Below are 12,849 nucleotides of genomic sequence, written 5' to 3' on the forward strand. Positions count from 1 at the left end.
GTTTATGTTTCCAACGCTCTCGCTATGTCGCTTTCCTGTTATCAAGAGTGGTCACCTCCAAAGATAAGTCACATGCCAATCCAAACCACCCAACGAATCAAGGGGCACCAAGATTGGCTGGGTTTGGGCATATGAAGGACTTTAGATTGGGCGCACACTATTTCAAACAGAAGAGAAACAAGAAGAGGTTTTCAAAAATTGATTTTTTTTTTCAGAAAAAGAAGAGAAAATAATAAACTAAAACACTTCGAACTACTTAAAAATCAGAAAAATAAAATGGACTATAATCTCCCCGGCAACGGCGCCAAAAACTTGTTTGAGTTAAAATAAAACCGCAAGCGTACGGGTCAATCGTAGCTACGGGTCGAACACGAGGAGATATACGCCACTCTATTTAACTAACTTAAAAGTAATGCAAAGTGAACCAAATTAAAGTGTTAACTTAAACTAATTAAATTAATGAAAATTAATGCATCCTAACTCATAAGCATCTAACAAAATTAAGGGATTAAATTGGCGTCCTAACACATGAGCATCTAACCTATCAAACTAACGCAAATTGAAAGGAATAAAAATACAGCCACACATTATAACCATATAAAAAGGAATAAGGGAATAAAAGTGCATCCACAAATCACAACCATATAAAAAAAAATAAAAGAAATAGAGGGAGAAGAAGAAGAAGATAGAGAGAGATAGAGGAGAGGGAGAATGAGATTAAGGGTCTAGAGAATGAGATACCTTGATGTGCTTGAATACTTGAATAAACTCACCATGGCTTCCTCTTCTAAATCTCCATGTCTTGTCATCAACATAGGAACTTAGACTAGGAAGCTTTAAACTAAAACTATTACAACCATTAAACTAGACTTATGAAATCAAAACTAAGAACTTAAGCCAAAAATAGGAAAAGAAGAGAAAATTTCACTAAGTGAATGAAATAAAAATTACACTAAAAAAACTGAATTAAAATTGAACTAGAAACTGAAATAAAAAACTGAACTAAAAAACTAACTTCTTACAACCCAAAGGGCAAGGGGTATTTATAGGGGGGAGAGAAGAGAAGGGCGAAGAGGGAAGTATAGGAGAAATATTCCCTAAGAAAAGAGAATATTCTCTTCTCCTTCATCTTTTACAATGCCTTGAATCCTAAGAAAAAAGAAAAAAAATAGAAAGAAGAAGAAGAGAAGATTGTTTACATAGACCTTCTATTTCTAGAAAAGTAAACTTCCAATTCTAACAAGTGCTTCCTTTTCTTTGTAGATATCTTCTCCAAGCAATAAAATCAAAGCATCTTTGATTTTTCAACTTTCCATAGGTGAGAGAATATTTTTCAAAATAAGTCTATCCCAAGTAGAATTCCAGAAGTGCCCTTGAGAAGTTGGAGGAGAGAGAGAGTAAGGGTGATGACTAGGATTCCTTCAAGAATAAATAAAATACCCATTCTGTCTTTCAGGAAACGTGGAGCATGGGGTGCTTATATAAGCCTCACCATTGTGTTCCTTGCGAAAAATCACCCAAAATAGACCCAAATTTCGTCCAATTTGGAGTTCGGGAGCCCAAGATATCTCAAGTTGAAGTTGGACTGTCCAGAGCCCTCCAAATGGAATCTTTCGGGTACAAGAAATGTAACTTCTAATAATTTTGTTAAGGCCCCTGCAATCTGAACTTTCGCTTCACTTTGTCCCCAGCCGACTGTCAATAATTACAAATAAACCCCTATAGACCATTTTCATGTTTCGTTACCGAAACGGCCGTAACTTCTTCGTTTCAACTCGGAATCATGTGCCGTTTAAACCGTTGTGAAGCTGACTCGATGGGCTACGCATCCAAGCCATTAACACCTTTAAACACCTTAAAAACATTTCCTTAGCATCATCTCCTCCATTTTCACAAGAATTCACCTAAAACCTGAAAAGCACAAGAAAGCACCGAGTAACTCTGTCCAATATGGTAAAATGTATGTTTTATGCCCTAAGATTTCACACATAAATGTGCTCATCACTCCACAAGTGTGTTGATTATTAAAGTTCAACTTAGGTAGATTTCTCACCAAATTTTTAGAGGAAAGGGATCTAATTATTTTAGGATTAATATGTCATAATTTTCTATGCCATAAGGTAGCATCATCAGATTTTGAAATAAGGTATGCATCTTGAGAGTTTATACTAAATATGCAAGTATAAACATTATTTCTTCTACATCCTTCAAGAATCATATTATTATTAGAATCTTTAATTACATATTTAGAGGCATTGAAGTTAACAAAGTATCCATTGTTGCATAATTGACTTACGCTAAATAGATTATACTTAAGGTTATCAACTAGGCTAACATTGGAAATTACTGTACCTCCAAATTTTATAGATCCATTTTTAATGATTCTTCCTTTGCTGTTGTCTCCAAAGGATACCCATCTTCCTTTTTGCTTCTTGAGCTCCGAAAATAGCTTTGGATTGGATGTCATGTGCTTTGAGCAACCACTATCGATGTACCATTCCATATTGCTCATGTGCACCTACAAAACAAAGACACTTAATAAAATTTTGGTCCCCATTATATGTTGGGTCCATCGTTGTTAATATCATATCTTTCTCTTGGTCTCCAAACCATTCAGTTACTATTTATCTTTTGGTTGCCATACCAATTTGGGTATGATTGGGGGTTCCAAGGTCTTTGGTTTTGGGGTACTCTATATGAACCTTGGTTTTTGAGTGATCTTTGCACCTTAGGTGGAGTTCTAGTCAGTATTTGCATCTTTGGATGACTTCTCCTGTTTTAACCATTGCAAGATCTTCTAGGATGGTGGAAAGATTGGTTCATGTGATAACATTCCTAAATAGTATGTCCCTTCTTATTGCAATTATTGCATACCACAATTTGAGAGGTATATAGAGTCTTCCATTTGGGATTGGGTTTGTTAACTTGAGAACTTTTCTTTTTAGAATAGCATTCCTCAATAGAGTGTCCTTTCTTCCTACAGTAGTCACAATATTTCTTCTTTACTTTCTTACTTGCCATTTTACTTGTACTTAGCTCTTTGGTTTGATTTGAACTTTTGTTCACATCATAGCCTACCCCTTCCTCGTTGAGCGGTGCTTTGGATGCAGTTCCAAGTAAAATGTTAAGGGTCTTTTTACCATTAGTGAAAGATTCTAAAGCTTGACATAACTTTTCTTTCTCTTCTTCCAAGTCGTTAACTTGAGAAGTTAAAGTCATGTTTTGGTCATTAAGAGTATTTATCTCTTTTAAGAGATTATTTTTGGTAGTAGCTAATTCCATACTACTTTGATAAACTTCTTCAAAGGCTTCTTCTAATTCTAGAAAGTCTTTATCCTTATGAGATGAAGAAGTGAGGGTTACCTCATTTTGACTCTCTTCATCTTCAGTGGCCATAAGAGCAAGGTTGGTTTGCTCTTCTTCTTGAGCTTCTTCGTCTTCCTCTTCTTCATCACTTGAATCAAAAAGTGTTTAGCTTTGTAGGCCTTTTTGTACTTCTTTTTTTTAGGACAGTCTCCCTTATAATGTCCTGGTCTCCTACATTCAAAACAAATAGCATCTTTTGAAGTGGAATCAGTAGTATCTTTAGAAACACTCTTACCTTTCTGATCCTTAGAGAATCTTCTTTTACTGAATGAAGTTTTGTCCTTGTTCTTCAGGAATCTTGAGAATTTCTTGGAGAGATAGGCGATCTCGTCATCCAAAAGTTCTTCTTCATCATCATTGATTTCGTAGCATGACTTGAAAGCTACGACCTTCTTCTTCGGTTCTTTTGGTTTAACCTCCTTGGTGTCCTGTTTGGGTTCCATTTCATGGGTTTGGAGTGATCCCAATAGTCCATCTAGACTCAATTTGTCGATGTCCTTAGATTCTTTGATTGCTATAGTTTTGAGTCTCCATTCCTTTGAAAGAGATCTCAATATCTTTCGGATATTTTCTCCATTTGAATAGATCTTTCCTAAACCTTTCAATTTGTTTACAATGTTAGTACGTAAAACGTGTAAACATTGCATATATATCCTCATCATTTTTTATCTTAAATAATTCATACTCATTTACAAGCATGTCAATCTTAGATTATTTGACCTCCGAAGTACCTTCATAGGTTACAACGAGCTTGTTAAATATCTCCTTAGCGGAGTCACACATACAAGTTCTATTATATTCATTTTCTCCTAAAGCACATTGGATGTAACTTATTGCTACATAATTGAGTTAAACTTTTACTTTTTCAGTGGCAGTCCACTCTTCTTTGGGTTTGTCTATTGTGTTTGGTCCATTCTCAATAACTTTCCATGCATCAACATTATTGGCACAAATAAAATGTTTAAAGCAATTTTTTCAATAGAAAAATCCTTCACCTTCAAAGAAGGGGGGTCGGGTAATATTATATCCTTCAATCTTACGATTGGCAGAGGATGCCATGGTCTGTAACTCTTTGTTAGATTGAAAACAATCAAGGTCTTGAGCTCCTGCTCTAATACGAAATTGTAGGATCAAGTGCTTGCCAATCCCCCAAAAGACGTCTTGTGAGGGAAGGTGCAACTTTATTTCTTTATTGCAAACCAGCCAGCATGCATCGTTCCGTCTGAGCAGGGGTCTGGGCGGGCATTGGATTCCCCAACAATCTCCCCAAAGCACGTTCAGGGACCACTCATAAGTACAGTCTGCTCCGCAGTATGTCGCACGCGGGGAGACTCGAACTCATGACCACCTGCTCTGATACCAAATATGAATTCACCTAGAGGGGGGTGAATAGGTGAAAGTAGTGGAATATAAAAAAATGTTGCAAAAATAAAAAGTTATCTATGAGAGATAATTAAAAATTACAAAGATAACATAAGAGATTTATATTGGTTCGACCAATACTTGCCTACGCCCACTCCTCTCACCTTAGAGAGAATTCCACTATATAGAATCTTGAGAATGAGCAAGAGAACTCATACAAATCTTGAGAATGAGCAAGAGAACTCAACTAATCTTGATTGGGAGCAAAAGGACTCAATCAATCTTGATTCCGAGTAAGAGGACTCAACTTAACACATAAAATGAAAAGTATACTAAGGTTAGGATTACCTGAACCTTAGATGTGAAAAACTACCTTCAACCTTTGAAGCTTGAAGCTAATTGAGGTAGAGTAGCTTGAGTGTGTGAGCTTGTGATGATTTGATGCTTATAATCAATGAATGGCTCACTTTGGTGATCTAGCAATTTATCTTGTATTGAAGGCTCTTAATTGAGATTAATAGTAGTGATTAGAGCCTTAAACAAGTGGGTATTTATAGGCTAGGTAGCTCTAATTAATATGAAAACTGTCTTAAGATCAGATTGATTTAGACAGCCATAATCCGTATACTGATTCACCAAATTTTCTTATATGATCTAAGGATTAACAGTCAAATTACAACAGTCATATAATAATCCGGTATGCTGGATAACAATCCGATATACCCTTTCAGGGTAAAATACAGCTAGAAGTGATCCGGTATGCTGGATCACCATCCAGCATGGGCTGGAAGGCTACTGTGGCCTGTTCCCTGAGACCAATACTGATCCGGTATGCCGTTTTGAGGATCCAGTATGCTGGATTAGCCAATTTATGTTGAAATGAGCTAGTTCCTTTATGGGGCTACCTTGGGGGGTCTCAAACTAAAATGGTCACATGTTTAGGGGTTCATTTAACCTGCTAAGGTCATTCTACATGAATGTATGCATGTGTGTGTGCATTACATTGATTGTGACTTTAATTTATAAAAATCAAACAATTACAAAGTCTTCAATTTTCACACTTGATGGTCTTCAATGTAGACTCTTTTGTTTGACTTGGTCTTTGTCTTCAAGACTTGATTCTTTAACTTTCATGTCTTTGAAATCAACTTGAGCAATAGTCCAATTGATTTAAGTGTGAACTCTTGTATGCTATTGTATACGCTCTTATATACACTCCCCCTCACTTGGTGCTACGCTCTCATCTAAACAACTTAAACAATTGTTAGTCTAAGAGTGATTTTATTTGTTATCATCAAAACCTTTATGTCATCATGGTGGATGACTTGGAGTGTTTGAGGTCTTTTCCTCAATAGGAATGTTTTTATTTTCTTTTTATATTTGATTGAGAGAGAGATGACTTTGGTAACCTATGTTTTAAAGTAATAAACCTCTGGTTTCAAGACGTGGAATTGATATATATCTCAAGGTAGGGGCCAAATCAGAAGCATAGCACTGTTTCTTCTAAAAAGGTCGATCTTATGAGTTTTTCTTGTCTACTTAAGTTTTAGTTAGGAGCTGAGACAGAGATTTGAGATTAAAGTGTTATTATTCCTGAAAGAAGTTCTTAAAAAAAAAAGGAAATTTTTTTTTTTGGTTTATTGGTTATATTACACTGGGTGCTCCACCTTAAGAAGCAAGGTTCCTAGACTCGAAAACACCTTTCAACCATAGATTAGAAAGAAGAAAGTGATTGAAGTTTGAACTTAGACTGCATCAATGTCTGAGTCACAGATATATGCAACAAGAGAATTCTGACATTGCTTAGTAACTTGGGTGTCTGGTGCAAGCCCTGCATGTCATTCAAGCTAACTGTAGTAGAGGGATAACTGAGTTCAATTCTAAAGAAAGTTGTGCCTTTGTCTCAGTTCTCTATTTAAGCTCCAAGTTGATTCTTTTGTATCCTTGAGGGCATACTTTGATTTGATCCCTAGGGTTGATAGGGTGAAAAATATGAGATCCCTTAATTTAGATGTGTGTTAGTTCCATGGATTGGAGCGGATAATAAAGTTCAAGTATAGGGGTCCCTTAGGAATCTCAATCTCATGAGTTTTTATCATCGCTTTTCTTTTTCCAATTTTGAGTGGAGATGGATTTTTCCTTTGCCTTTGTCAGAATTACAACTATTTCATGGTTTTGAATTTGTGTGTACATTCACTGCAAACACTCACGAGACACAACTCGTCCACTAGGGTAACCTAGGGGTTTAAAGGCTTGTTGCATATGCTAAGTGCAACCGTGATTCCTACGAAAGTGAGTTAGGGTTTTCTCTTTGTTTTCATTAGGTTAGTTTTCTTTTTGTTTGCTCGAGGACTAGCAAAGTTTAAGTATGGGGGTATTTGATGAACATATTTATATGTGAATTTAAGCCTTTATATTCTTGTATTTTCATGCTTGAACAGAGCTACTCAAGGTGTTTTTATGTGTTTTTAGGTTTTAGGTTCATGCTTGAAAAAAAAGCCCAAATTATGCTAAGAAGCCTTTGTGGAGCTGAAGTGCAAGGAATCAAGTTTTAAAGAATCCCATGTCCATAGACCAAAGAATCAATTTCATATATGGGCTAGACCATTGGGCCATGAAGACCCAAGCAAGCAAATTTGAACATTTCAAGGGGTATTTTTGTCCAATTGCATTGTTGGTGGCATCTAGCATTTTCAGTTGTGGAATAGATCCCAAGTCAGAGCAAGCTACTCAAATCTGGGATGATTGGAAAGATTATCTTGGTGATTTTATTGAGATCTTCTATTTTTGGAGAATTGTGGATCCAATCTCCACCTTCCTCTCTACTTTTGGAACCAAACCTCAATCTTTCTCTCCCTTCTTTAAAAAACAAAAATAAAAAAAAATCAAATATTGACCAAGGGAATCTCTCCCTTGGCTAACCGAATTTTGCAAGAGGGATTGGGGGGTGTGGTTATAAATAGGGAAGTTTTCTCCCCCATAACATTCATTCTCTCTTTAGTCTTTTGTTTTAGCATTCTTTCTCTTATTTTTTCCTTTCTAGTTTCTTTGTCTAAGCTTAGAACTTTAATGTAATTTTACCTTTTTCATTCCTAGATCTAATGTCATTTAGGACTTTTAATTCCCATCCCCTTCTTACATTGGTGTAATTCAAAATGGTGATTCAAGTTTAAGGCTGAAAATTTTTCTTCAATGGTTCAAGTTCAAGTTCTACACAAACTAAGTTCTTTAATCTTTTGATTTTATTTTTATAGTTTAGTTTTACTGTTCTCTTCATCAACCCCCTCTCCTTCCATCGATTTTCTCATGACCAACTAAACCCTCAACTCTTGGGGTAGGATGAAGCCATAAGGGAAGGATGAGTTGATGATTTGCATGCTTGTGTATTAATGGACATGTTCATTATTTGGGCTAACAATTGTTGACCGCCGCATTGTGCATATCATCCTAATGGACTATATGCAATATTACTGCCATAGCCATTGTGACACCATTCATGTTCATGATTTTTAAGATCTAATTGTGTATTGAATGTGTACTACTCATTGGATATGTTAGCCCTTTTTGCCGCATCTCCTATAGACCTAGACCATGATATATGCAATGCTTTGATGTGTTGATCATTGACTTACCCTAACCTGTGGTAGATTCCATCCCCAAGAGCCCATCTCAATTTGAATCTACCCATCTCATTCTCCTTCTTTTTGTGTTAATTCTGTTTGTCATAGTTTAGCCTAGATTCTTAATTTGATAGTTGATCTTGGTATTTTTCTTAGTTTAAGTATAGAGATATAAATTACTGGTTGAGTACACTTTTCCTAAATTGAGTGTAAAGATTTAAGCAACCTAACCTCCCTGAGTTTGACCCATTGCTATAGCTGATACTGTGTGCTTGCGGTTATTTTTCTTATCAAACAATGCTCATGAATGTAATAAATAATGTTATGTTGTGTAAACCATGATATGAATATGTTGGTATCATAATCTATCAATCTATATATAATATATGATCATACATTAGCTGACATGCATGATACTCTTAAACAATGAAAACATTGTTTATTTATTATTTTCTTTCTACAGCTTACTATATTTGGTTCTCTTTGTGAACTACCACTAAGCTCTATAAAGGTGAGGATACACTGCTCTATAACACTAGGGATCTATAAGGATCCAACTATATCCAGAGGTACATAAATCGACACCCTTGTTTGTCATCAAGGCATCGAGGAAAGACTAGTCTCCATCCTATCCGGTCACCTTAACGTCAGGGAAGTCCACGCCCTAATCTTTGTGTACCTCATCCAATACCTATACCCCTACTGGAAAAGATTGGTAGTCATAGAGTCTTTATTATGGTTTTCTATACTTTACTTTTCTTGAGCCACTGGTCTCCTTTACTTTCTTTACCGACCTCCACTTCCAGTCCACACTACCTAACTCAACTCTAAGATGAACTGGATATTGATGGAATCCCTATTGTTCCCTTCTAGCTAGTGAGGAAACATTGAAGGACCCCATTACCTCACTCATTCTTTATTGTTCTCTTAGTTTATCATTCTTCATCTTACTTTATATAATTAACAAAATAATATTTAATTTATTAAAAACATAATACAATCTCAAAGGAAATGATAAACATACTATTACTAGGAAAACATTTAAGGATATGACAAAATTCCCCTCACTAGCTTATCTATGTATCTGTACTATACTCTATCTATTGTCCTCAAATAGTGTATCTATTGGATTTATGTGTCCATCAAACCCGGTTTGGTCCGGTTCAATCCGGTTTTACTTTGTGTTGAACCTTTATACATTTTGGTTTAATATTATCACATGCGATATAAACTTTTTGAGCATTATATGTCCGTAAGTATTACTTAAAATGGTAGTCACGACTAGGGTTTGGGCTGGGCACCCTTATCATATGGTCGTTGCATTAGGTATGCCTAGACATGTGATGCCAGGGTACGAATGCTAGTACTCACATGATCGATGTGCATATTTGTAAAGAATCTACTTTGTCGATTCCCTCATGTATTACTGCCAGATGTAGGAAGGGATAGACATGTGTCACCGAGACCCTGTACCTATGTGTCATCGAGACCCTGTACCTGAGGGAACCCTGTCAATGCAACGTGTAACCCCATTCTTTGGTTCGTCAATGACTAAGACTCAAGTGAGTCAAAGCCGGTGTTCTGGGAATGCGTGAACACTATGAGTGAAGGAGTTACTCAACATGGTCACCACTACCTGATTGGGGAACACTGAGATTGAAGTTGTCTGTGTATGGTCAGATCGAAATCTGGATCTAGTGCAGTTTTGGAAATGATTTTTGCAAAACCTATTTTACATAAAATAATAGATTATGAATAGTTATTTGATTAAAGTGTTTTATTGAGTTTTATGGGACCCGATTAAATACACAGACACTCTTATATGGACATGTACTATGGAATGGGGTTTGGCAGTACAAGTGTACATGCCCTAGATTCCATAATGATGGTGTTGATTAGTAGGGGGGATTGTACATGATAATTTTTTATCATATAGGGAGTTATTTGGAATTTACTAAAATAATTGATTCTTTATTTAATTAATGAATATGATGCTAATTGTAATTATCCATAAATTAAATTAATTACTTAATTATATCATTCCATATTAAATTATGCTTCTTCACCAATTAGAAGCACTTTGAGTTTAAATAGGAAAGCCAACAAGGAGAGAGAGAGAGTTAGACTCTCACTGGGATTTTTCCCATCTAGGGTTTTGGAAACCTTAGCATTATAAAATAACCAAAAACACAGGGCAGTGCTCCACGTTTTTGGTTGCCTCCCCCCCCTTATATGACTTTTGGTTCCCTCTCTCTCTCCTGTAATCTCTTCTTCTTCTTCTTTTTGCTCTCTACTTTTTTTGAGAGTTAGGGTTTTGGAAACCCATATTTAAGCTTGAAGAACTGAAGAGCATCTAGGATTGGCTTGAAGAACCTTGGCTGCATCATTGGAGGTTCTGATCTGTTTACTTGGAGTGCTCATCGGAGGAAGAACCATTGTCTATTGGAGGAGCAATTCTTGAGGCTCATCAAGTTAGCAATTCTATGTTAATTCCTATTGATTTAATTGTATTGATTATTCAAGGGATTTGAAAGTGACCTGAATCGATTGTTTTGCGCTATGCATTCGGGTATGGGATGGATTTCATCTATCCATAAGATGGAATTGGCATGATTTTTCTCTATGACATGGATCCCAATAATTTTATGGGATGTCAAAGAGACAGACTGGGTATTGGTTTGTCATATCAAACCTTAATAGAGTTCCAGTAGGGCACCAAGGGTGACCATGGAAATCCCTAAAATAAAAAATAGGATGCCCAAGCCAGATTAGAGTGCCCTAGGGCAACCCTAGGGTTCCCTAGGGCCACCCTAGGGTTCCCTAGGGCCAACCCTGGAGTTCCCTAAAACTAGGAACTCGGAACTTATATTATTATTAGTTTCCCAAGGTAAACTACCATGATCCCATGGACCGTAGCAATCACCTACAGTGTGGTATCAGAGCCACCTTTCTCAGCCATGGATATCATATAATTAATGTTTTAATGTAATTATCATGTATGGGATGCAAGTTGTCAGATTCTTTATTGAGTTTGTTGAAGATGCACATGGGTGGTTATATGGTTGTTATAACAACCTTCCCATGTGCACATGGGTAGTTACATGGTTGTTAGAATCTAACAACTTGCCCATGTGGTTGGTTATATTGACCATGGATTTGATTGATTTTGTTATTCCAATTGTTGAAAAATTGTATCCATGAAAAAGGGAAGGAAAATTTTATTTATTAAATTTTTTTTTTTAATGATGGATGTGGGGATGGAGCACACGCTGCCAACCATCCCCGCACCTAATGCCCCTGCCCATGCTACCTGCCCGTGGCCAGCAAGGCGCCCGGACAGCAGCCAGAACATAAGCTGTGCGTTCGCTACCTATGTGCGGGCTGCTGCCTGCGGCCTGTGCGCCTGGGCCGCGCAATAGCCTTTTGCAGCAAGCCACAGGCAGTAGCACACACGCGCATGTGGCCTGCCCAGTCCGGGCTACGAGCAACCATGGGTGTTGCCTGCGGCTTATGCCCTTGTGCGCATGTGCTTTTGAGTAAATTTTTTCTGCAGTGTTTCCCTCCTAGTTTTAATAAATAAATAAATAAATAAAAGGAGTTTTACAAAATAGAATATTTTTATTTTATTTGTTTTATTTTGGAGGAAGAAGATGGGTGAAGATATTCTTCTCTCCACCCACTTGGATTTAAAATGAGATTATAATTGGTAATGGGCTTGGACATATGTTATGAAATGTGATGTGGTGGTTCAATAAAATCCAGTGTTATACTTGCTTACTTTAATGATGCCCATGAATGATGTTATATTATGATGTGATTATGGGATTGGCTATCTAATTAAATGGATGGTAATTTGATGTGATGCATTGGGATTATGGGTGGATGTGATGCTTCTCTCTCCTTTTCTCTCTCCCCTTTCTTTTTTATAAACAAATGCACTCCACCTCATGGGCAGCCCAAAATGGTGGGTTGGTTTCTCCATATGGGGTTTCTTTATTATGGAAAGGAAATTGTATAAAATATTTTTCCTAGGCTTCCATTGTAATTTTAGAGGAGTTAGGACTCCCAGGGCATGTTGATGATGATCCACATGTGGCGCTCAAAGCTTATGGAGATGCAAGTCACCAACTTTGAAAACATGATCAGGTGGAGGAGATGATCAAGGTGTGGCATCCTTGACATGATTAATGCACCCATAATTAAAAGAAAGTTATTAGTTTTATTTTTATTGGGAGGGTTCTTTAATTGCTTTTGATAAAAATACCGCCATCCCATAATCACTATTAATTAGTGTTGATTAATTATGTTATTTGATTCCATCCATGTTATGTATGTGAGAGTTACTTTATCCCTCTTTGATTATAATACATGTATGATATAGACTAGTCTAAGTTAGTAGACATGTCCATGACCTCCTATTGAAGATAAATGTAGAGATTGTGTGATATGACCCTGCATACGCCGACAGGACATTACCAGGCTCATTATCAGATGGTTATCT

The sequence above is a fragment of the Telopea speciosissima genome, chromosome 7, assembly GCF_018873765.1.
Source record: "Telopea speciosissima isolate NSW1024214 ecotype Mountain lineage chromosome 7, Tspe_v1, whole genome shotgun sequence".
In the NCBI taxonomy this organism is placed as follows: domain Eukaryota; kingdom Viridiplantae; phylum Streptophyta; class Magnoliopsida; order Proteales; family Proteaceae; genus Telopea; species Telopea speciosissima.